At 43.0% G+C, this 20643-nt stretch overlaps 1 protein-coding gene and 17 non-coding genes across 35 annotated transcripts in view; 1 reads left to right on the forward strand and 17 right to left on the reverse strand.

Annotated features, from left to right (window-relative positions):
* The window catches only part of eys (eyes shut homolog), a 3376609-nt gene that overhangs the window by 3073176 nt on the left and 282790 nt on the right, over nt 1-20643 (forward strand). The window lies entirely within an intron of this gene.
* Nucleotides 69-142, reverse strand: trnat-agu. The gene has a single exon. It is a non-coding gene; the product is annotated as a tRNA-Thr (tRNA).
* On the reverse strand, nt 586-658 carry trnak-uuu. The gene has a single exon. It is a non-coding gene; the product is annotated as a tRNA-Lys (tRNA).
* Nucleotides 1725-1798, reverse strand: trnat-agu. The gene has a single exon. It is a non-coding gene; the product is annotated as a tRNA-Thr (tRNA).
* trnak-uuu lies at nt 2242-2314 on the reverse strand. The gene has a single exon. It is a non-coding gene; the product is annotated as a tRNA-Lys (tRNA).
* On the reverse strand, nt 3381-3454 carry trnat-agu. The gene has a single exon. It is a non-coding gene; the product is annotated as a tRNA-Thr (tRNA).
* Nucleotides 3898-3970, reverse strand: trnak-uuu. Its single transcript has one exon. It is a non-coding gene; the product is annotated as a tRNA-Lys (tRNA).
* Nucleotides 5037-5110, reverse strand: trnat-agu. The gene has a single exon. It is a non-coding gene; the product is annotated as a tRNA-Thr (tRNA).
* On the reverse strand, nt 5554-5626 carry trnak-uuu. Its single transcript has one exon. It is a non-coding gene; the product is annotated as a tRNA-Lys (tRNA).
* Nucleotides 6693-6766, reverse strand: trnat-agu. The gene has a single exon. It is a non-coding gene; the product is annotated as a tRNA-Thr (tRNA).
* Nucleotides 7210-7282, reverse strand: trnak-uuu. The gene has a single exon. It is a non-coding gene; the product is annotated as a tRNA-Lys (tRNA).
* trnat-agu lies at nt 8349-8422 on the reverse strand. The gene has a single exon. It is a non-coding gene; the product is annotated as a tRNA-Thr (tRNA).
* Nucleotides 8866-8938, reverse strand: trnak-uuu. The gene has a single exon. It is a non-coding gene; the product is annotated as a tRNA-Lys (tRNA).
* trnat-agu lies at nt 10005-10078 on the reverse strand. The gene has a single exon. It is a non-coding gene; the product is annotated as a tRNA-Thr (tRNA).
* On the reverse strand, nt 10522-10594 carry trnak-uuu. Its single transcript has one exon. It is a non-coding gene; the product is annotated as a tRNA-Lys (tRNA).
* On the reverse strand, nt 11661-11734 carry trnat-agu. Its single transcript has one exon. It is a non-coding gene; the product is annotated as a tRNA-Thr (tRNA).
* trnak-uuu lies at nt 12178-12250 on the reverse strand. The gene has a single exon. It is a non-coding gene; the product is annotated as a tRNA-Lys (tRNA).
* Nucleotides 13316-13389, reverse strand: trnat-agu. The gene has a single exon. It is a non-coding gene; the product is annotated as a tRNA-Thr (tRNA).

Below are 20643 nucleotides of genomic sequence, written 5' to 3' on the forward strand. Positions count from 1 at the left end.
TGCCAACATGTTCTGCATTCACCATTGAATTGGGAACATTTCTTCACAGGCTCCAAGCTTTGACCCAAAGGCACTGCTGAGATTTGAACTCAGGATCTCCTGTTTACTAGACAGGCGCTTTAACCATCTAAGCCACAGCACCAACCTTGATTGTGGGCTTGCAAGTTTAGAACAGATTTCAATTATTTTGATTAAACACCAGTATTGTTGATTTCTTATGCTGACTTTGAGAGTGCAAATTAAAATATTCATCTGCAATGGGCTTTTGAAAGTGTAAAAATTGCAGTAATTTCTGAAAGTTATTAATGTATAGCAGTCCTGCAGGGAAGAAGTAAACAAACAGGAAATATTTTACGAATATTGAAGTGATTAAACATGACCAGAAAACTATAGTGGTATAATGCAGGACAAGACCAGGAGCGAGTTTTTACATTAACCGAAAATCTAGCAAAACTTCTTGATGGCTGTTGCAATTTGGAAAACCCAACATTGTCACGATTCTTCCACTTTTCATAAATCATCCTGCATTTTCTATTCTTTTTTCCTACTGTTCATTGGGGAGCAAGCGCCTTGAGACAAAATGAAAGCCCTGACAGGGACTTGAACCCTGGGCCCTCAGATTAAAAGTCTGATGCTCTACCGACTGAGCTACCAGGGCCCATTCGGAAAAATTCCTCATTGCTCACTTCAAACTCTCATATTGTACCTTTTGAATTTTCTTCATTGGTAATTCAGCCTCTCCTGCTCATTTTCCTCACAAGCAGAGCGGCAGCCTTCCTTTGGCTTCCTTTCTCAAATTCTTCAGCTTGTACTTGCTTTTTACCAGTGACTTGTGATGTGACAACTGTTGTTACCCAGGGACCTGAACTGGTACTTCGAGAAATTGAAGATTACATTTAGTTTGGTGAGAGATGAGTGGGAAGCTACAGAGACACAGATTCTCTTTTTAGAGATAGAATAAAGGGTGTCATCTGATGTTTGTTGTGGCAGAGCGTGAACGCAAGTAAACCCATCTAGTAAAGGAGCAAATTATGCAAATTGCAAAGTTTCAGGGTGTAAAAGTGTGTCTGCACCACATCTTCATGGAAAACGCCCCATCATTTATCCCGCCCGATTCGTTCTTGCTAACATGCAGCAACATAAATCGTTCAATATAAAAGCAAATTACTGTGGATGTGAAATCTGAAAAAAAAACAGGAAATGATGGAAAATATCAGTGGGTCTGGCAGCATCTGTGAAGAGAGAACCGAGCTAATATTTCGAGGCTGGGTCACTCTTCATCAGAGTAAAGCATTTAATCATTCAAACGTTGCTCACAGATATCGCTGAGAAACAGTCAAAATGTTCCTTCTGGAATTCCTCAGGTAAATCCTGTCATGCATTCAAAGGAAAATACTGCGGAAGCTGCGACTCTGCGTGAGAAGCTAAAAATGATAGGATTGAGGGTCAGAAAATGAGGGGATATCTTTGGAGCCAGACACAGTGTTAATGTTTCAAATCCGTGGGATCTTTACTCAGAGCTGAAGCGAGGAGTACATGCAATGGAGTAGGTGAGGAAAATGGAAGTTGCATGAAATATGGGAGCTATGGAAGGTTGAATAAAGTTTGACAAAAATCAAGGTAAAGCAAACTAGATGTTCGGTGCCACAGATATTTTGCCAACGTGTTCTGCATTCACCATTGAATTGGGAACATTTCTTCACAGGCTCCAAGCTTTGACCCAAAGGCACTGCTGAGATTTGAACTCAGGATCTCCTGTTTACTAGACAGGCGCTTTAACCATCTAAGCCACAGCACCAACCTTGATTGTGGGCTTGCAAGTTTAGAACAGATTTCAATTATTTTGATTAAACACCAGTATTGTTGATTTCTTATGCTGACTTTGAGAGTGCAAATTAAAATATTCATCTGCAATGGGCTTTTGAAAGTGTAAAAATTGCAGTAATTTCTGAAAGTTATTAATGTATAGCAGTCCTGCAGGGAAGAAGTAAACAAACAGGAAATATTTTACGAATATTGAAGTGATTAAACATGACCAGAAAACTATAGTGGTATAATGCAGGACAAGACCAGGAGCGAGTTTTTACATTAACCGAAAATCTAGCAAAACTTCTTGATGGCTGTTGCAATTTGGAAAACCCAACATTGTCACGATTCTTCCACTTTTCATAAATCATCCTGCATTTTCTATTCTTTTTTCCTACTGTTCATTGGGGAGCAAGCGCCTTGAGACAAAATGAAAGCCCTGACAGGGACTTGAACCCTGGGCCCTCAGATTAAAAGTCTGATGCTCTACCGACTGAGCTACCAGGGCCCATTCTTGAAAATTCCTCATTGCTCACTTCAAACTCTCATATTGTACCTTTTGAATTTTCTTCATTGGTAATTCAGCCTCTCCTGCTCATTTTCCTCACAAGCAGAGCGGCAGCCTTCCTTTGGCTCCCTTTCTCAAATTCTTCAGCTTGTACTTGCTTTTTACCAGTGACTTGTGATGTGACAACTGTTGTTACCCAGGGACCTGCACTGGTACTTCGAGAAATTGAAGATTACATTTAGTTTGGTGAGAGATGAGTGGGAAGCTACAGAGACACAGATTCTCTTTTTAGAGATAGAATAAAGGGTGTCATCTGATGTTTGTTGTGGCAGAGCGTGAACGCAAGTAAACCCATCTAGTAAAGGAGCAAATTATGCAAATTGCAAAGTTTCAGGGTGTAAAAGTGTGTCTGCACCACATCTTCATGGAAAACGCCCCATCATTTATCCCGCCGGATTCGTTCTTGCTAACATGCAGCAACATAAATCGTTCAATATAAAAGCAAATTACTGTGGATGTGAAATCTGAAAAAAAAACAGGAAATGATGGAAAATATCAGTGGGTCTGGCAGCATCTGTGAAGAGAGAACCGAGCTAATATTTCGAGGCTGGGACACTCTTCATCAGAGTAAAGCATTTAATCATTCAAACGTTGCTCACAGATATCGCTGAGAAACAGTCAAAATGTTCCTTCTGGAATTCCTCAGGTAAATCCTGTCATGCATTCAAAGGAAAATACTGCGGAAGCTGCGACTCTGCGTGAGAAGCTAAAAATGATAGGATTGAGGGTCAGAAAATGAGGGGATATCTTTGGAGCCAGACACAGTGTTAATGTTTCAAATCCGTGGGATCTTTACTCAGAGCTGAAGCGAGGAGTACATGCAATGGAGTAGGTGAGGAAAATGGAAGTTGCATGAAATATGGGAGCTATGGAAGGTTGAATAAAGTTTGACAAAAATCAAGGTAAAGCAAACTAGATGTTCGGTGCCACAGATATTTTGCCAACGTGTTCTGCATTCACCATTGAATTGGGAACATTTCTTCACAGGCTCCAAGCTTTGACCCAAAGGCACTGCTGAGATTTGAACTCAGGATCTCCTGTTTACTAGACAGGCGCTTTAACCATCTAAGCCACAGCACCAACCTTGATTGTGGGCTTGCAAGTTTAGAACAGATTTCAATTATTTTGATTAAACACCAGTATTGTTGATTTCTTATGCTGACTTTGAGAGTGCAAATTAAAAGATTCATCTGCAATGGGCTTTTGAAAGTGTAAAAATTGCAGTAATTTCTGAAAGTTATTAATGTATAGCAGTCCTGCAGGGAAGAAGTAAACAAACAGGAAATATTTTACGAATATTGAAGTGATTAAACATGACCAGAAAACTATAGTGGTATAATGCAGGACAAGACCAGGAGCGAGTTTTTACATTAACCGAAAATCTAGCAAAACTTCTTGATGGCTGTTGCAATTTGGAAAACCCAACATTGTCACGATTCTTCCACTTTTCATAAATCATCCTGCATTTTCTATTCTTTTTTCCTACTGTTCATTGGGGAGCAAGCGCCTTGAGACAAAATGAAAGCCCTGACAGGGACTTGAACCCTGGGCCCTCAGATTAAAAGTCTGATGCTCTACCGACTGAGCTACCAGGGCCCATTCGGAAAAATTCCTCATTGCTCACTTCAAACTCTCATATTGTACCTTTTGAATTTTCTTCATTGGAAATTCAGCCTCTCCTGCTCATTTTCCTCACAAGCAGAGCGGCAGCCTTCCTTTGGCTCCCTTTCTCAAATTCTTCAGCTTGTACTTGCTTTTTACCAGTGACTTGTGATGTGACAACTGTTGTTACCCAGGGACCTGCACTGGTACTTCGAGAAATTGAAGATTACATTTAGTTTGGTGAGAGATGAGTGGGAAGCTACAGAGACACAGATTCTCTTTTTAGAGATAGAATAAAGGGTGTCATCTGATGTTTGTTGTGGCAGAGCGTGAACGCATGTAAACCCATCTAGTAAAGGAGCAAATTATGCAAATTGCAAAGTTTCAGGGTGTAAAAGTGTGTCTGCACCACATCTTCATGGAAAACGCCCCATCATTTATCCCGCCCGATTCGTTCTTGCTAACATGCAGCAACATAAATCGTTCAATATAAAAGCAAATTACTGTGGATGTGAAATCTGAAAAAAAAACAGGAAATGATGGAAAATATCAGTGGGTCTGGCAGCATCTGTGAAGAGAGAACCGAGCTAATATTTCGAGGCTGGGTCACTCTTCATCAGAGTAAAGCATTTAATCATTCAAACGTTGCTCACAGATATCGCTGAGAAACAGTCAAAATGTTCCTTCTGGAATTCCTCAGGTAAATCCTGTCATGCATTCAAAGGAAAATACTGCGGAAGCTGCGACTCTGCGTGAGAAGCTAAAAATGATAGGATTGAGGCTCAGAAAATGAGGGGATATCTTTGGAGCCAGACACAGTGTTAATGTTTCAAATCCGTGGGATCTTTACTCAGAGCTGAAGCGAGGAGTACATGCAATGGAGTAGGTGAGGAAAATGGAAGTTGCATGAAATATGGGAGCTATGGAAGGTTGAATAAAGTTTGACAAAAATCAAGGTAAAGCAAACTAGATGTTCGGTGCCACAGATATTTTGCCAACATGTTCTGCATTCACCATTGAATTGGGAACATTTCTTCACAGGCTCCAAGCTTTGACCCAAAGGCACTGCTGAGATTTGAACTCAGGATCTCCTGTTTACTAGACAGGCGCTTTAACCATCTAAGCCACAGCACCAACCTTAATTGTGGGCTTGCAAGTTTAGAACAGATTTCAATTATTTTGATTAAACACCAGTATTGTTGATTTCTTATGCTGACTTTGAGAGTGCAAATTAAAATATTCATCTGCAATGGGCTTTTGAAAGTGTAAAAATTGCAGTAATTTCTGAAAGTTATTAATGTATAGCAGTCCTGCAGGGAAGAAGTAAACAAACAGGAAATATTTTACGAATATTGAAGTGATTAAACATGACCAGAAAACTATAGTGGTATAATGGAGGACAAGACCAGGAGCGAGTTTTTACATTAACCGAAAATCTAGCAAAACTTCTTGATGGCTGTTGCAATTTGGAAAACCCAACATTGTCACGATTCTTCCACTTTTCATAAATCATCCTGCATTTTCTATTCTTTTTTCCTACTGTTCATTGGGGAGCAAGCGCCTTGAGACAAAATGAAAGCCCTGACAGGGACTTGAACCCTGGGCCCTCAGATTAAAAGTCTGATGCTCTACCGACTGAGCTACCAGGGCCCATTCGGAAAAATTCCTCATTGCTCACTTCAAACTCTCATATTGTACCTTTTGAATTTTCTTCATTGGAAATTCAGCCTCTCCTGCTCATTTTCCTCACAAGCAGAGCGGCAGCCTTCCTTTGGCTCCCTTTCTCAAATTCTTCAGCTTGTACTTGCTTTTTACCAGTGACTTGTGATGTGACAACTGTTGTTACCCAGGGACCTGAACTGGTACTTCGAAAAATTGAAGATTACATTTAGTTTGGTGAGAGATGAGTGGGAAGCTACAGAGACACAGATTCTCTTTTTAGAGATAGAATAAAGGGTGTCATCTGATGTTTGTTGTGGCAGAGCGTGAACGCATGTAAACCCATCTAGTAAAGGAGCAAATTATGCAAATTGCAAAGTTTCAGGGTGTAAAAGTGTGTCTGCACCACATCTTCATGGAAAACGCCCCATCATTTATCCCGCCCGATTCGTTCTTGCTAACATGCAGCAACATAAATCGTTCAATATAAAAGCAAATTACTGTGGATGTGAAATCTGAAAAAAAAACAGGAAATGATGGAAAATATCAGTGGGTCTGGCAGCATCTGTGAAGAGAGAACCGAGCTAATATTTCGAGGCTGGGTCACTCTTCATCAGAGTAAAGCATTTAATCATTCAAACGTTGCTCACAGATATCGCTGAGAAACAGTCAAAATGTTCCTTCTGGAATTCCTCAGGTAAATCCTGTCATGCATTCAAAGGAAAATACTGCGGAAGCTGCGACTCTGCGTGAGAAGCTAAAAATGATAGGATTGAGGGTCAGAAAATGAGGGGATATCTTTGGAGCCAGACACAGTGTTAATGTTTCAAATCCGTGGGATCTTTACTCAGAGCTGAAGCGAGGAGTACATGCAATGGAGTAGGTGAGGAAAATGGAAGTTGCATGAAATATGGGAGCTATGGAAGGTTGAATAAAGTTTGACAAAAATCAAGGTAAAGCAAACTAGATGTTCGGTGCCACAGATATTTTGCCAACGTGTTCTGCATTCACCATTGAATTGGGAACATTTCTTCACAGGCTCCAAGCTTTGACCCAAAGGCACTGCTGAGATTTGAACTCAGGATCTCCTGTTTACTAGACAGGCGCTTTAACCATCTAAGCCACAGCACCAACCTTGATTGTGGGCTTGCAAGTTTAGAACAGATTTCAATTATTTTGATTAAACACCAGTATTGTTGATTTCTTATGCTGACTTTGAGAGTGCAAATTAAAATATTCATCTGCAATGGGCTTTTGAAAGTGTAAAAATTGCAGTAATTTCTGAAAGTTATTAATGTATAGCAGTCCTGCAGGGAAGAAGTAAACAAACAGGAAATATTTTACGAATATTGAAGTGATTAAACATGACCAGAAAACTATAGTGGTATAATGCAGGACAAGACCAGGAGCGAGTTTTTACATTAACCGAAAATCTAGCAAAACTTCTTGATGGCTGTTGCAATTTGGAAAACCCAACATTGTCACGATTCTTCCACTTTTCATAAATCATCCTGCATTTTCTATTCTTTTTTCCTACTGTTCATTGGGGAGCAAGCGTCTTGAGACAAAATGAAAGCCCTGACAGGGACTTGAACCCTGGGCCCTCAGATTAAAAGTCTGATGCTCTACCGACTGAGCTACCAGGGCCCATTCTGAAAAATTCCTCATTGCTCACTTCAAACTCTCATATTGTACCTTTTGAATTTTCTTCATTGGAAATTCAGCCTCTCCTGCTCATTTTCCTCACAAGCAGAGCGGCAGCCTTCCTTTGGCTCCCTTTCTCAAATTCTTCAGCTTGTACTTGCTTTTTACCAGTGACTTGTGATGTGACAACTGTTGTTACCCAGGGACCTGCACTGGTACTTCGAGAAATTGAAGATTACATTTAGTTTGGTGAGAGATGAGTGGGAAGCTACAGAGACACAGATTCTCTTTTTAGAGATAGAATAAAGGGTGTCATCTGATGTTTGTTGTGGCAGAGCGTGAACGCATGTAAACCCATCTAGTAAAGGAGCAAATTATGCAAATTGCAAAGTTTCAGGGTGTAAAAGTGTGTCTGCACCACATCTTCATGGAAAACGCCCCATCATTTATCCCGCCCGATTCGTTCTTGCTAACATGCAGCAACATAAATCGTTCAATATAAAAGCAAATTACTGTGGATGTGAAATCTGAAAAAAAAACAGGAAATGATGGAAAATATCAGTGGGTCTGGCAGCATCTGTGAAGAGAGAACCGAGCTAATATTTCGAGGCTGGGACACTCTTCATCAGAGTAAAGCATTTAATCATTCAAACGTTGCTCACAGATATCGCTGAGAAACAGTCAAAATGTTCCTTCTGGAATTCCTCAGGTAAATCCTGTCATGCATTCAAAGGAAAATACTGCGGAAGCTGCGACTCTGCGTGAGAAGCTAAAAATGATAGGATTGAGGGTCAGAAAATGAGGGGATATCTTTGGAGCCAGACACAGTGTTAATGTTTCAAATCCGTGGGATCTTTACTCAGAGCTGAAGCGAGGAGTACATGCAATGGAGTAGGTGAGGAAAATGGAAGTTGCATGAAATATGGGAGCTATGGAAGGTTGAATAAAGTTTGACAAAAATCAAGGTAAAGCAAACTAGAAGTTCGGTGCCACAGATATTTTGCCAACGTGTTCTGCATTCACCATTGAATTGGGAACATTTCTTCACAGGCTCCAAGCTTTGACCCAAAGGCACTGCTGAGATTTGAACTCAGGATCTCCTGTTTACTAGACAGGCGCTTTAACCATCTAAGCCACAGCACCAACCTTGATTGTGGGCTTGCAAGTTTAGAACAGATTTCAATTATTTTGATTAAACACCAGTATTGTTGATTTCTTATGCTGACTTTGAGAGTGCAAATTAAAATATTCATCTGCAATGGGCTTTTGAAAGTGTAAAAATTGCAGTAATTTCTGAAAGTTATTAATGTATAGCAGTCCTGCAGGGAAGAAGTAAACAAACAGGAAATATTTTACGAATATTGAAGTGATTAAACATGACCAGAAAACTATAGTGGTATAATGCAGGACAAGACCAGGAGCGAGTTTTTACATTAACCGAAAATCTAGCAAAACTTCTTGATGGCTGTTGCAATTTGGAAAACCCAACATTGTCACGATTCTTCCACTTTTCATAAATCATCCTGCATTTTCTATTCTTTTTTCCTACTGTTCATTGGGGAGCAAGCGCCTTGAGACAAAATGAAAGCCCTGACAGGGACTTGAACCCTGGGCCCTCAGATTAAAAGTCTGATGCTCTACCGACTGAGCTACCAGGGCCCATTCAGAAAAATTCCTCATTGCTCACTTCAAACTCTCATATTGTACCTTTTGAATTTTCTTCATTGGAAATTCAGCCTCTCCTGCTCATTTTCCTAACAAGCAGAGCGGCAGCCTTCCTTTGGCTTCCTTTCTCAAATTCTTCAGCTTGTACTTGCTTTTTACCAGTGACTTGTGATGTGACAACTGTTGTTACCCAGGGACCTGCACTGGTACTTCGAGAAATTGAAGATTACATTTAGTTTGGTGAGAGATGAGTGGGAAGCTACAGAGACACAGATTCTCTTTTTAGAGATAGAATAAAGGGTGTCATCTGATGTTTGTTGTGGCAGAGCGTGAACGCATGTAAACCCATCTAGTAAAGGAGCAAATTATGCAAATTGCAAAGTTTCAGGGTGTAAAAGTGTGTCTGCACCACATCTTCATGGAAAACGCCCCATCATTTATCCCGCCCGATTCGTTCTTGCTAACATGCAGCAACATAAATCGTTCAATATAAAAGCAAATTACTGTGGATGTGAAATCTGAAAAAAAAACAGGAAATGATGGAAAATATCAGTGGGTCTGGCAGCATCTGTGAAGAGAGAACCGAGCTAATATTTCGAGGCTGGGTCACTCTTCATCAGAGTAAAGCATTTAATCATTCAAACGTTGCTCACAGATATCGCTGAGAAACAGTCAAAATGTTCCTTCTGGAATTCCTCAGGTAAATCCTGTCATGCATTCAAAGGAAAATACTGCGGAAGCTGCGACTCTGCGTGAGAAGCTAAAAATGATAGGATTGAGGGTCAGAAAATGAGGGGATATCTTTGGAGCCAGACACAGTGTTAATGTTTCAAATCCGTGGGATCTTTACTCAGAGCTGAAGCGAGGAGTACATGCAATGGAGTAGGTGAGGAAAATGGAAGTTGCATGAAATATGGGAGCTATGGAAGGTTGAATAAAGTTTGACAAAAATCAAGGTAAAGCAAACTAGATGTTCGGTGCCACAGATATTTTGCCAACGTGTTCTGCATTCACCATTGAATTGGGATCATTTCTTGACAGGCTCCAAGCTTTGACCCAAAGGCACTGCTGAGATTTGAACTCAGGATCTCCTGTTTACTAGACAGGCACTTTAACCATCTAAGCCACAGCACCAACCTTGATTGTGGGCTTGCAAGTTTAGAACAGATTTCAATTATTTTGATTAAACACCAGTATTGTTGATTTCTTATGCTGACTTTGAGAGTGCAAATTAAAATATTCATCTGCAATGGGCTTTTGAAAGTGTAAAAATTGCAGTAATTTCTGAAAGTTATTAATGTATAGCAGTCCTGCAGGGAAGAAGTAAACAAACAGGAAATATTTTACGAATATTGAAGTGATTAAACATGACCAGAAAACTATAGTGGTATAATGCAGGACAAGACCAGGAGCGAGTTTTTACATTAACCGAAAATCTAGCAAAACTTCTTGATGGCTGTTGCAATTTGGAAAACCCAACATTGTCACGATTCTTCCACTTTTCATAAATCATCCTGCATTTTCTATTCTTTTTTCCTACTGTTCATTGGGGAGCAAGCGCCTTGAGACAAAATGAAAGCCCTGACAGGGACTTGAACCCTGGGCCCTCAGATTAAAAGTCTGATGCTCTACCGACTGAGCTACCAGGGCCCATTCAGAAAAATTCCTCATTGCTCACTTCAAACTCTCATATTGTACCTTTTGAATTTTCTTCATTGGTAATTCAGCCTCTCCTGCTCATTTTCCTCACAAGCAGAGCGGCAGCCTTCCTTTGGCTCCCTTTCTCAAATTCTTCAGCTTGTACTTGCTTTTTACCAGTGACTTGTGATGTGACAACTGTTGTTACCCAGGGACCTGCACTGGTACTTCGAGAAATTGAAGATTACATTTAGTTTGGTGAGAGATGAGTGGGAAGCTACAGAGACACAGATTCTCTTTTTAGAGATAGAATAAAGGGTGTCATCTGATGTTTGTTGTGGCAGAGCGTGAACGCATGTAAACCCATCTAGTAAAGGAGCAAATTATGCAAATTGCAAAGTTTCAGGGTGTAAAAGTGTGTCTGCACCACATCTTCATGGAAAACGCCCCATCATTTATCCCGCCCGATTCGTTCTTGCTAACATGCAGCAACATAAATCGTTCAATATAAAAGCAAATTACTGTGGATGTGAAATCTGAAAAAAAAACAGGAAATGATGGAAAATATCAGTGGGTCTGGCAGCATCTGTGAAGAGAGAACCGAGCTAATATTTCGAGGCTGGGTCACTCTTCATCAGAGTAAAGCATTTAATCATTCAAACGTTGCTCACAGATATCGCTGAGAAACAGTCAAAATGTTCCTTCTGGAATTCCTCAGGTAAATCCTGTCATGCATTCAAAGGAAAATACTGCGGAAGCTGCGACTCTGCGTGAGAAGCTAAAAATGATAGGATTGAGGGTCAGAAAATGAGGGGATATCTTTGGAGCCAGACACAGTGTTAATGTTTCAAATCCGTGGGATCTTTACTCAGAGCTGAAGCGAGGAGTACATGCAATGGAGTAGGTGAGGAAAATGGAAGTTGCATGAAATATGGGAGCTATGGAAGGTTGAATAAAGTTTGACAAAAATCAAGGTAAAGCAAACTAGATGTTCGGTGCCACAGATATTTTGCCAACGTGTTCTGCATTCACCATTGAATTGGGAACATTTCTTCACAGGCTCCAAGCTTTGACCCAAAGGCACTGCTGAGATTTGAACTCAGGATCTCCTGTTTACTAGACAGGCGCTTTAACCATCTAAGCCACAGCACCAACCTTGATTGTGGGCTTGCAAGTTTAGAACAGATTTCAATTATTTTGATTAAACACCAGTATTGTTGATTTCTTATGCTGACTTTGAGAGTGCAAATTAAAATATTCATCTGCAATGGGCTTTTGAAAGTGTAAAAATTGCAGTAATTTCTGAAAGTTATTAATGTATAGCAGTCCTGCAGGGAAGAAGTAAACAAACAGGAAATATTTTACGAATATTGAAGTGATTAAACATGACCAGAAAACTATAGTGGTATAATGCAGGACAAGACCAGGAGCGAGTTTTTACATTAACCGAAAATCTAGCAAAACTTCTTGATGGCTGTTGCAATTTGGAAAACCCAACATTGTCACGATTCTTCCACTTTTCATAAATCATCCTGCATTTTCTATTCTTTTTTCCTACTGTTCATTGGGGAGCAAGCGCCTTGAGACAAAATGAAAGCCCTGACAGGGACTTGAACCCTGGGCCCTCAGATTAAAAGTCTGATGCTCTACCGACTGAGCTACCAGGGCCCATTCTTAAAATTCCTCATTGCTCACTTCAAACTCTCATATTGTACCTTTTGAATTTTCTTCATTGGGAATTCAGCCTCTCCTGCTCATTTTCCTCACAAGCAGAGCGGCAGCCTTCCTTTGGCTCCCTTTCTCAAATTCTTCAGCTTGTACTTGCTTTTTACCAGTGACTTGTGATGTGACAACTGTTGTTACCCAGGGACCTGAACTGGTACTTCGAGACATTGAAGATTACATTTAGTTTGGTGAGAGATGAGTGGGAAGCTACAGAGACACAGATTCTCTTTTTAGAGATAGAATAAAGGGTGTCATCTGATGTTTGTTGTGGCAGAGCGTGAACGCATGTAAACCCATCTAGTAAAGGAGCAAATTATGCAAATTGCAAAGTTTCAGGGTGTAAAAGTGTGTCTGCACCACATCTTCATGGAAAACGCCCCATCATTTATCCCGCCCGATTCGTTCTTGCTAACATGCAGCAACATAAATCGTTCAATATAAAAGCAAATTACTGTGGATGTGAAATCTGAAAAAAAAACAGGAAATGATGGAAAATATCAGTGGGTCTGGCAGCATCTGTGAAGAGAGAACCGAGCTAATATTTCGAGGCTGGGTCACTCTTCATCAGAGTAAAGCATTTAATCATTCAAACGTTGCTCACAGATATCGCTGAGAAACAGTCAAAATGTTCCTTCTGGAATTCCTCAGGTAAATCCTGTCATGCATTCAAAGGAAAATACTGCGGAAGCTGCGACTCTGCGTGAGAAGCTAAAAATGATAGGATTGAGGGTCAGAAAATGAGGGGATATCTTTGGAGCCAGACACAGTGTTAATGTTTCAAATCCGTGGGATCTTTACTCAGAGCTGAAGCGAGGAGTACATGCAATGGAGTAGGTGAGGAAAATGGAAGTTGCATGAAATATGGGAGCTATGGAAGGTTGAATAAAGTTTGACAAAAATCAAGGTAAAGCAAACTAGATGTTCGGTGCCACAGATATTTTGCCAACATGTTCTGCATTCACCATTGAATTGGGAACATTTCTTCACAGGCTCCAAGCTTTGACCCAAAGGCACTGCTGAGATTTGAACTCAGGATCTCCTGTTTACTAGACAGGCACTTTAACCATCTAAGCCACAGCACCAACCTTGATTGTGGGCTTGCAAGTTTAGAACAGATTTCAATTATTTTGATTAAACACCAGTATTGTTGATTTCTTATGCTGACTTTGAGAGTGCAAATTAAAATATTCATCTGCAATGGGCTTTTGAAAGTGTAAAAATTGCAGTAATTTCTGAAAGTTATTAATGTATAGCAGTCCTGCAGGGAAGAAGTAAACAAACAGGAAATATTTTACGAATATTGAAGTGATTAAACATGACCAGAAAACTATAGTGGTATAATGCAGGACAAGACCAGGAGCGAGTTTTTACATTAACCGAAAAACTTCTTGATGGCTGTTGCAATTTGGAAAACCCAACATCCCTTTGTGCTTCTGATTTCCTAAGCATTTCCCCATTTATAAAATAGTCTATGCCTCCATTTCGCCTTTGACATCAGGGCACATGGCCTGCTCTCTGCTGCTGATTCTGGCCTTAAGACTTCACTCAGTCTTATTTCCTTTCATTTAAAAGGTGTCAGCAGCTGCCAATATCAATTTAAAGGCCAGTAGCGGCCGTTGGGCATTTCTTCCGTGATTGGGACCACCACAGGAATGGTGTGGCCGATTGCTCCGCAACATTCATGACACCCACCTGAAACCCACCTGCTGTTGCAACCCGCACTTTGAAAAACCCTTTTCCAGCACAGAAGAAGGCTATTCAGTCCATAACAGCTCTCAGTATCAAATTTGTGTGTGTTCCTGTATCTATCTTAAATGGAATTTCAGACCCATTTCTATCAATTATTCTCGAATAATTTTTGAAAGTTATTGCACTGGTTTGTTATCACAGTCCAGTTCATTAAACCTAGTAATTGCATCGACCATGAAAGTATCCTTCAGTGTAAATAGGGAGCAATCATCGTTATCAGTTAAGAATTTTTTTCTTTTTCCTTCACTCTGTTTACTCTGAATCTTCCTAGACCTAAGTCAGTGTAGGACTTTTAAAATTTATTTGCTGGAAAAGCTGTTGCAAAACTGCACCATGCTGCAAAGTGATTGAATTTTCAATAATTGGAACATTGTTTGCCTTTTGCCGGATTTTTTTTTGTGGGCATGGCCACAGCGCCTGCACGTTATCATGCTTGCGACATCACTCTCAAAATGGCCACCCGCTTTTGTAAGCATCAGCCACGTTTCACGACTTCGCGCCTTTTTCTTTTACCCTGAATTCTGCATATTCAGAGGATGTTTGTTCAATGGCTTTGCACAGATTAATTGCTTCATCCAGCGACAAAATCAGTCGTCTCAGCAATTTTTCTCGCAAAGCTTATTTCTATCTCCTTTTAATTCCTGCTTTCTCCATCTGAGCTCTCCTCGCTCTTTGATTTTGTCCTTCTCTTAAACTTCTCGCTACTGTTGAACCAAGCGTCTGCTCAATATGCTGTCTTCATATTGATTCCTTTTCAACAATGACTTCCTGGGTTTTTGATTCTCTTTGTTACTGGTCTAACCTGCTCGGTCAGGGGACTTTGGCTGTGCTATTCATAATCTTTGACGAGTGAAACTTTCTCCTTGCTGTTCAGAAGAATAAACTCAGAACAAGCTCTCTTAACTAGTTTAGAAAAACATATAAAACTAAAATTCATATCAGAACTTTCATATTGTTGAGGCATTCCAAAGCACTTCAATTATGTACTCTTTAAGCGTAATCGCTCAGCCGATTTTTCCCCGCAAACTCCCAGGTGAAGTAGTGTGACGATGAGAGGATATTCTGTTGTTATATTAGGTTGGCCTGTGACTGGCTAAAATGGAGAAGGTTAATTCAGGATGGCACCAATCACATAGAACATAGAACAGTACAGCACAGAACAGTCCCTTCGGTCCTCGATGTTGTGCCGAGCAATGATCACCCCACTCAAACCCACGTATCCACCCTATACCCGTAACCCAACAACCTCCCCCCACTTAACCTTACTTTTTAGGACACTATGGGCAATTTAGCATGGCCAATCCACCTAACCCGCACATCTTTGGTCTGTGGGAGGAAACCGGAGCACCCGGAGGAAACCCACGCACACACGGGGAGGACGTGCAGACTCCACACAGACAGTGACCCAGCTGGGAATCGTACCTGGGACCCTGGAGCTGTGAAGCATTTATGCTAACCACCATGCTACCGTGCTGCCCCTTGAGACACTTAGTTAGGTAACATGCAGTGGAAAAGCTGAGGCATCAGAGGGAGCGCACAAACCTCCCAACAACTCATCTACCCAACTCTCTGAGCACCACTTGTCCCATGTGTGGCAGAGACGGCAGATTGCACATTGGGCTTTCAGCCATCTCAGAATCCATTGAACTAGAGTGGAAGCAAATTATCCACATTTCCAAGGGACTGCCTTAGAAGAAAGCTGGATGCCACTGTGAGGAGGATGCGGAGATGTGTGATTTGGGCGAGTTTGTGAATGCATGGCACATGCAGTATAATGTGGATAAGTGTGGCGTTATCCACTTTGGTAACAAAAACAGGAAGGCAGATCTTATCTGAACGTCTATAAATTGAGAAAGGAGAATGCGCAAAGAGATCTGGGTGTCCTTGTACACCAGTCACTGAAGGTAAGATTGCAGGTGCAGCTGGTGGTAAAAAAGGCAAATTGTATGCTGTCCTTCATTGCAAGAGGATTCAAGCACATGAGCAGGGATCTGCAGGCATCTTGATTAATAAGGGAATCAGGGGTTATGGGGAGAAGGCAGGAGAATGGGGATGAGAAAATATCAGCCATGATTGAATGGCGGAGCAGACTCGATGAGCCAAGTGGCCTACTTCTGCTCCTATGTATCATAGAATTTACAGTGCAGAAGGAGGCCATTCGACCCATTGAGTCTGCACCGGCTCTTGGAAAGAGCACCCTACCCAAGGTCAACAACTCCACCCTATCCCCATAACCCAGTAACCCCATCCAACACTAAGGGCAATTTTGGACTCTAAGGGCAATTTATCATGGCCAATCCACCTAACCTGCACATTTTTGGACTGTGGGAGGAAACCGGAGCATCCAGAGGAAACCCACGCACACCCGGGGAGGATGTGCAGACTCCGCACAGACAGTGACCCAAGCCGGAATCGAACCTGGGATCCTGGAGCTGTGAAGCGATTGTGCTGCCGACAATGCTACCGTGCTGCCCCTGTCTTATGGTCTTATGAATGTCTTGCTGCGGTTATACAGGGCCTTGGTGAGACCATACCTGGAATATTCTACACAGTTTTGGTCTCCTTTTCTGAGGAAGCATTTTCCTGCTTGAGAGAAAGTTTACCAGATTGATTCCTGGGATGACAGGATTGACATAAGAGGAGAGATTGAGTCAGTTAGGATTATATTCGCTGGAGTTTAGAACAATGGGGGGAGCAGGGCCGGCTCAAGGCACCGGCAACACGGGCAGTCGCCCGGGGCGCCATGTGCTAGGGGGCGCCAGAGACTCGGGTCCCGCGCATGCACAGTTGGGCCGGTGCCAACCAGCGCATGCGCGGTGGCCGCCCTCGCCCGCCCCCCCCCCCCCGCTCGGCCCACCCCCCCCCCCTCGCTCGGTCTGCTCCCCCCGCCCACCCCCCTCGGGTCCGCCGCCCCCGCCCCGCCCTCGGGTCCGCCCCCCCGCCCCGCCCTCGGGTCCGCCCCCCTCGGCCCCCCCCTGGCTCGGCCCACCCCCCACCTCGGCTCGCCCCCCCCCCCCCCCCAAAGGGCGCCGAAGTTCAGCTTGCCCGGGGCGCCAGCAACCCTAGGGCCGGCGCTGGGGGGGAGGAATCACATAGAAACCTATAAAATTCTAACAGGACTGGACAGGGTAGTGCAGGAAGGATGTTCCTGATGGTTGGGGTGTCCAGAACTAGCGGTTACGTTCTAACGATACAGGCAGACCAAAGAGGACTGAGATGAGGAGAATTGTATTCACCCTGAGAGTGGTGAGCTTGTGGAATTTGCCACCACAGAACATTGTGAAAGCCATTGTTTATTTTCAAGAAGCAGTTAGATATAGCTCTTATGGCGAGAGGGATCTAAGGATTTTGGGGGAAGATGTGAACAGGCTCTTGAGTTGGATGATCAGCCATGATCATAATGGGGGAGCAGGGTTGAAGGGCCAAATGGCCTTCCCCTGAGACAGTCAAGTGAAGCAGAGTCGGGAGAAAGGAAACCACACACCCCTCTTTTTTTGTGACGCAAGCTGTCGTAAAGCAGGTGTAAAGGTCCAACTACTTGGAGAAGCCAGGAAGAAGGTAAATGTGTAAGGTCAGTGGGTAGGTATGACAGGGGCAGTCTGGGGTAACTGGGGCTGTTGGGTGGTCAGTAGGGGGTCAGGGGTGGGTATGTAGGAGGGTCAGGAGAACATAGAATCATCGCATTTATAGTGCAGAAAGAGGCCTTAGGCCCATCGACTGTGGAAAGAGCACCCTACCTAAGCCCACATCTCCACCCTATCCCCTCACCTCCACTCTATCCCTACAACACCACCTAGGGCTGTTGGGGATGGGAACGATAGTCAGTGGTTGAGCAGGTAGTCAGCTAGTGGGGGTAGTTGACGAGTTGAAAAGGTAGTCCGAGAGGTTGATGCGCAGTGGAGGCTCTGGGGGATGGTGAGGGGCTGGGGAGGGTACTTGGAGGGTCCCCTGGGGAGTTATTACTATATTTACCCACGGGTTAGGAGTGGTTAATACTTCTAATCTTTCCTGCGTAACTGAACTGCTAAGAGAGCTGGAACCATTTGAAGTCTCCGATTTAAATCCAAGTATTGGATGGTACCAGGTGCAGGGTAATTGTCCAGTGGAAGTTTGAACTTCCTGGGTAATTCCATACAGTCCTTACGTGGGAACCTCGTGGGTGAATTGTACCCCAGATAATTGTACCCCAGGAATTTGCCACCACAGAACATTGTGAAAGCCATTGTTTATTTTCAAGAAGCAGTTAGATATAGCTCTTATGGCGAGAGGGATCTAAGGATTTTGGGGGAAGATGTGAACAGGCTCTTGAGTTGGATGATCAGCCATGATCATAATGGGGGAGCAGGGTTGAAGGGCCAAATGGCCTTCCCCTGCTCCAACTTTTCTAAGTTTCTAAAAGGATTCAGGGATAACTATGGGTCAGAATGCCAGAAGAAAACTCCCCTGCTCTTCTTCAAAATAATTACATTGGATCTTTTCCAGTCGCCTGAGAGGCCGGACAGCTAGGACCCCCGTTTAACTTCTCATTGCAAACACAAAGCCTCCACAGTGGTCATGTCACTGGACTAGAAAGCCCAGGCTAATGCTCTGGAAGACACAGGTTCAAATCCCACCACAACAACTGATGGAATTGAAATTCAATTAATAAATCTGGAATTTTGGGCAGCATGGTAGCATGGTGGTTAGCATCAATGCTTCACAGCTCCAGGGTCCCAGGTTCGGTTCCCGGCTGGGTCACTGTCTGTGCGGAGTCTGCACGTCCTCCCCGTGTGTGCGTGGGTTTCCTCCGGGTGCTCCGGTTTCCTCCCACAGTCCAAAGATGTGCGGGTTAGGTGGATTGGCCATGCTAAATTGCCCGTAGTGTCCTAAAAAGTAAGGTTAAGGGGGAGTTGTTGAGTTACGGGTATAGGGTAGATACGTGAGTTTGAGTAGGGTGATCATTGCTCGGCACAACATTGAGGGCCGAAGGGCCTGTTATGTGCTGTACTGTTCTAATTTCTAATTAAAAGTTAGCCTAATGATGATTGTAAAACCATTATCGATTATTGTACAAACCCACCTGGTTCACTGACGTCTTTAGGGAAGGAAATCTAATGTCCTTACCCAGCCTGGCCTACCGTGTGACTCCAGACCAACAGCAATATGGTTGACTCTTAAAGCCTTCTGAAATGGCCTATCAAGTCACTGACTTCTTAAGTCTAAAAGGGATAAAACTGGACGTACCACTTGGCATTGACTTCGGCCCTGGAAATGACAATGGCACACCAGCACTTCCTTATGAACATCTGGGGAGCTGCGCCAAAATTGGGAGAGCTGCCCCACAGTCTAGTCAAGCAACAACCTGCCATAATGATATTCGTAACCATCACCATTCCTGGGTATATCCTGCCCCACCGTCAGGGCAGACCCAGCAGAGGTGGTGGCAGCACACTGACATACAATCAGGAGGAAGTTGACGGGGATTAGGGGGTTAGGGTCAACATCAACTATGGATCCATGAAGTCTCATGGCTTCAGGTCAAACGTGGGCAAGGAGACCTCCTATTGTTTATCATGTACCATTCCCCTTCAGCTGATGAATCAGTGCTCTTCCATGTTGAATACCATTTGGGAGATACACCGAGGGTGGCAAGGGCTCAGAATATACTCTCGGTGTAGGACTTCAATACCCATCACCAAAAGTAGCTCTGTAATACCACCTCAAATTGACCTGGTTGAATCCTAAGGGACATAGCAGCTGGACTGGGACTGTGGCAGAGGGAAACTCCTATTTGACTTAGAACATAGAACATTACAGCGCAATTTTCACCAATTTACCGGTCACAGATGCATCTGCCCATGACAGTATCAGGAGGAGTTACCACAGTACAGTACTTTGGGCTGATGCCCATGCTGTGGACTGATTGCACTACCTTTGTAATGGCCAGGAAACAATAATCATATCAGTCAACATACCAGACTCATATTTTACATCATAACCTCTAACCCCCAAACAGCAGCTGTTGGGTTTGATTCTGCTGTTGCGATTAACACCTCCGCTAGTCCCTTCTTTTATTTACTTGTTGCATGACTATTCCCTTTTGCCTTGTACCATCATTAACCTCTCCTGCCTTCCATTCTTCACAACCTTTTCTGTTTGTTCTTTCCTCTGCTCCCTGCCTCCATCCTTTCTCAAAACCAATGGCACTTCTCACTTTTCCCAGCCCTGGTGAAGGATCGGTGAGCTGAAACGTTTCTCGCTCCATTGATGCTGTCTGACCTGCTGAGTATTTCCAGCATTTCCTGTTTTCCTTTCAGATTTTGAGCACCCTGGGTTTTTGGCCCTGGGATTTTGTCTGTTTCTCCAAGTTCTAGCTAGAGTGGGCAGTGACTGTGTTGTGATGCATATGGCTTCGTAACTGCATGGCACTGGCTCGTGACCGAGTAGCTCTTTCCCTGAAGGTAGTTCCTGGTGGTAATTCAACAAAAGCATTTATATTTGGAAGAATTTGCAAGGTTCTGGGGAAAGAACAGTATTGTTGGGCTAACTGGATAGAGCACAGGCACAGTGGACTGAATGGTCTTTTTCTGCATTGTACAGTTCCATGA

This window comes from Scyliorhinus canicula, chromosome 6, assembly GCF_902713615.1.
Source record: "Scyliorhinus canicula chromosome 6, sScyCan1.1, whole genome shotgun sequence".
Lineage (NCBI taxonomy): Eukaryota > Metazoa > Chordata > Chondrichthyes > Carcharhiniformes > Scyliorhinidae > Scyliorhinus > Scyliorhinus canicula.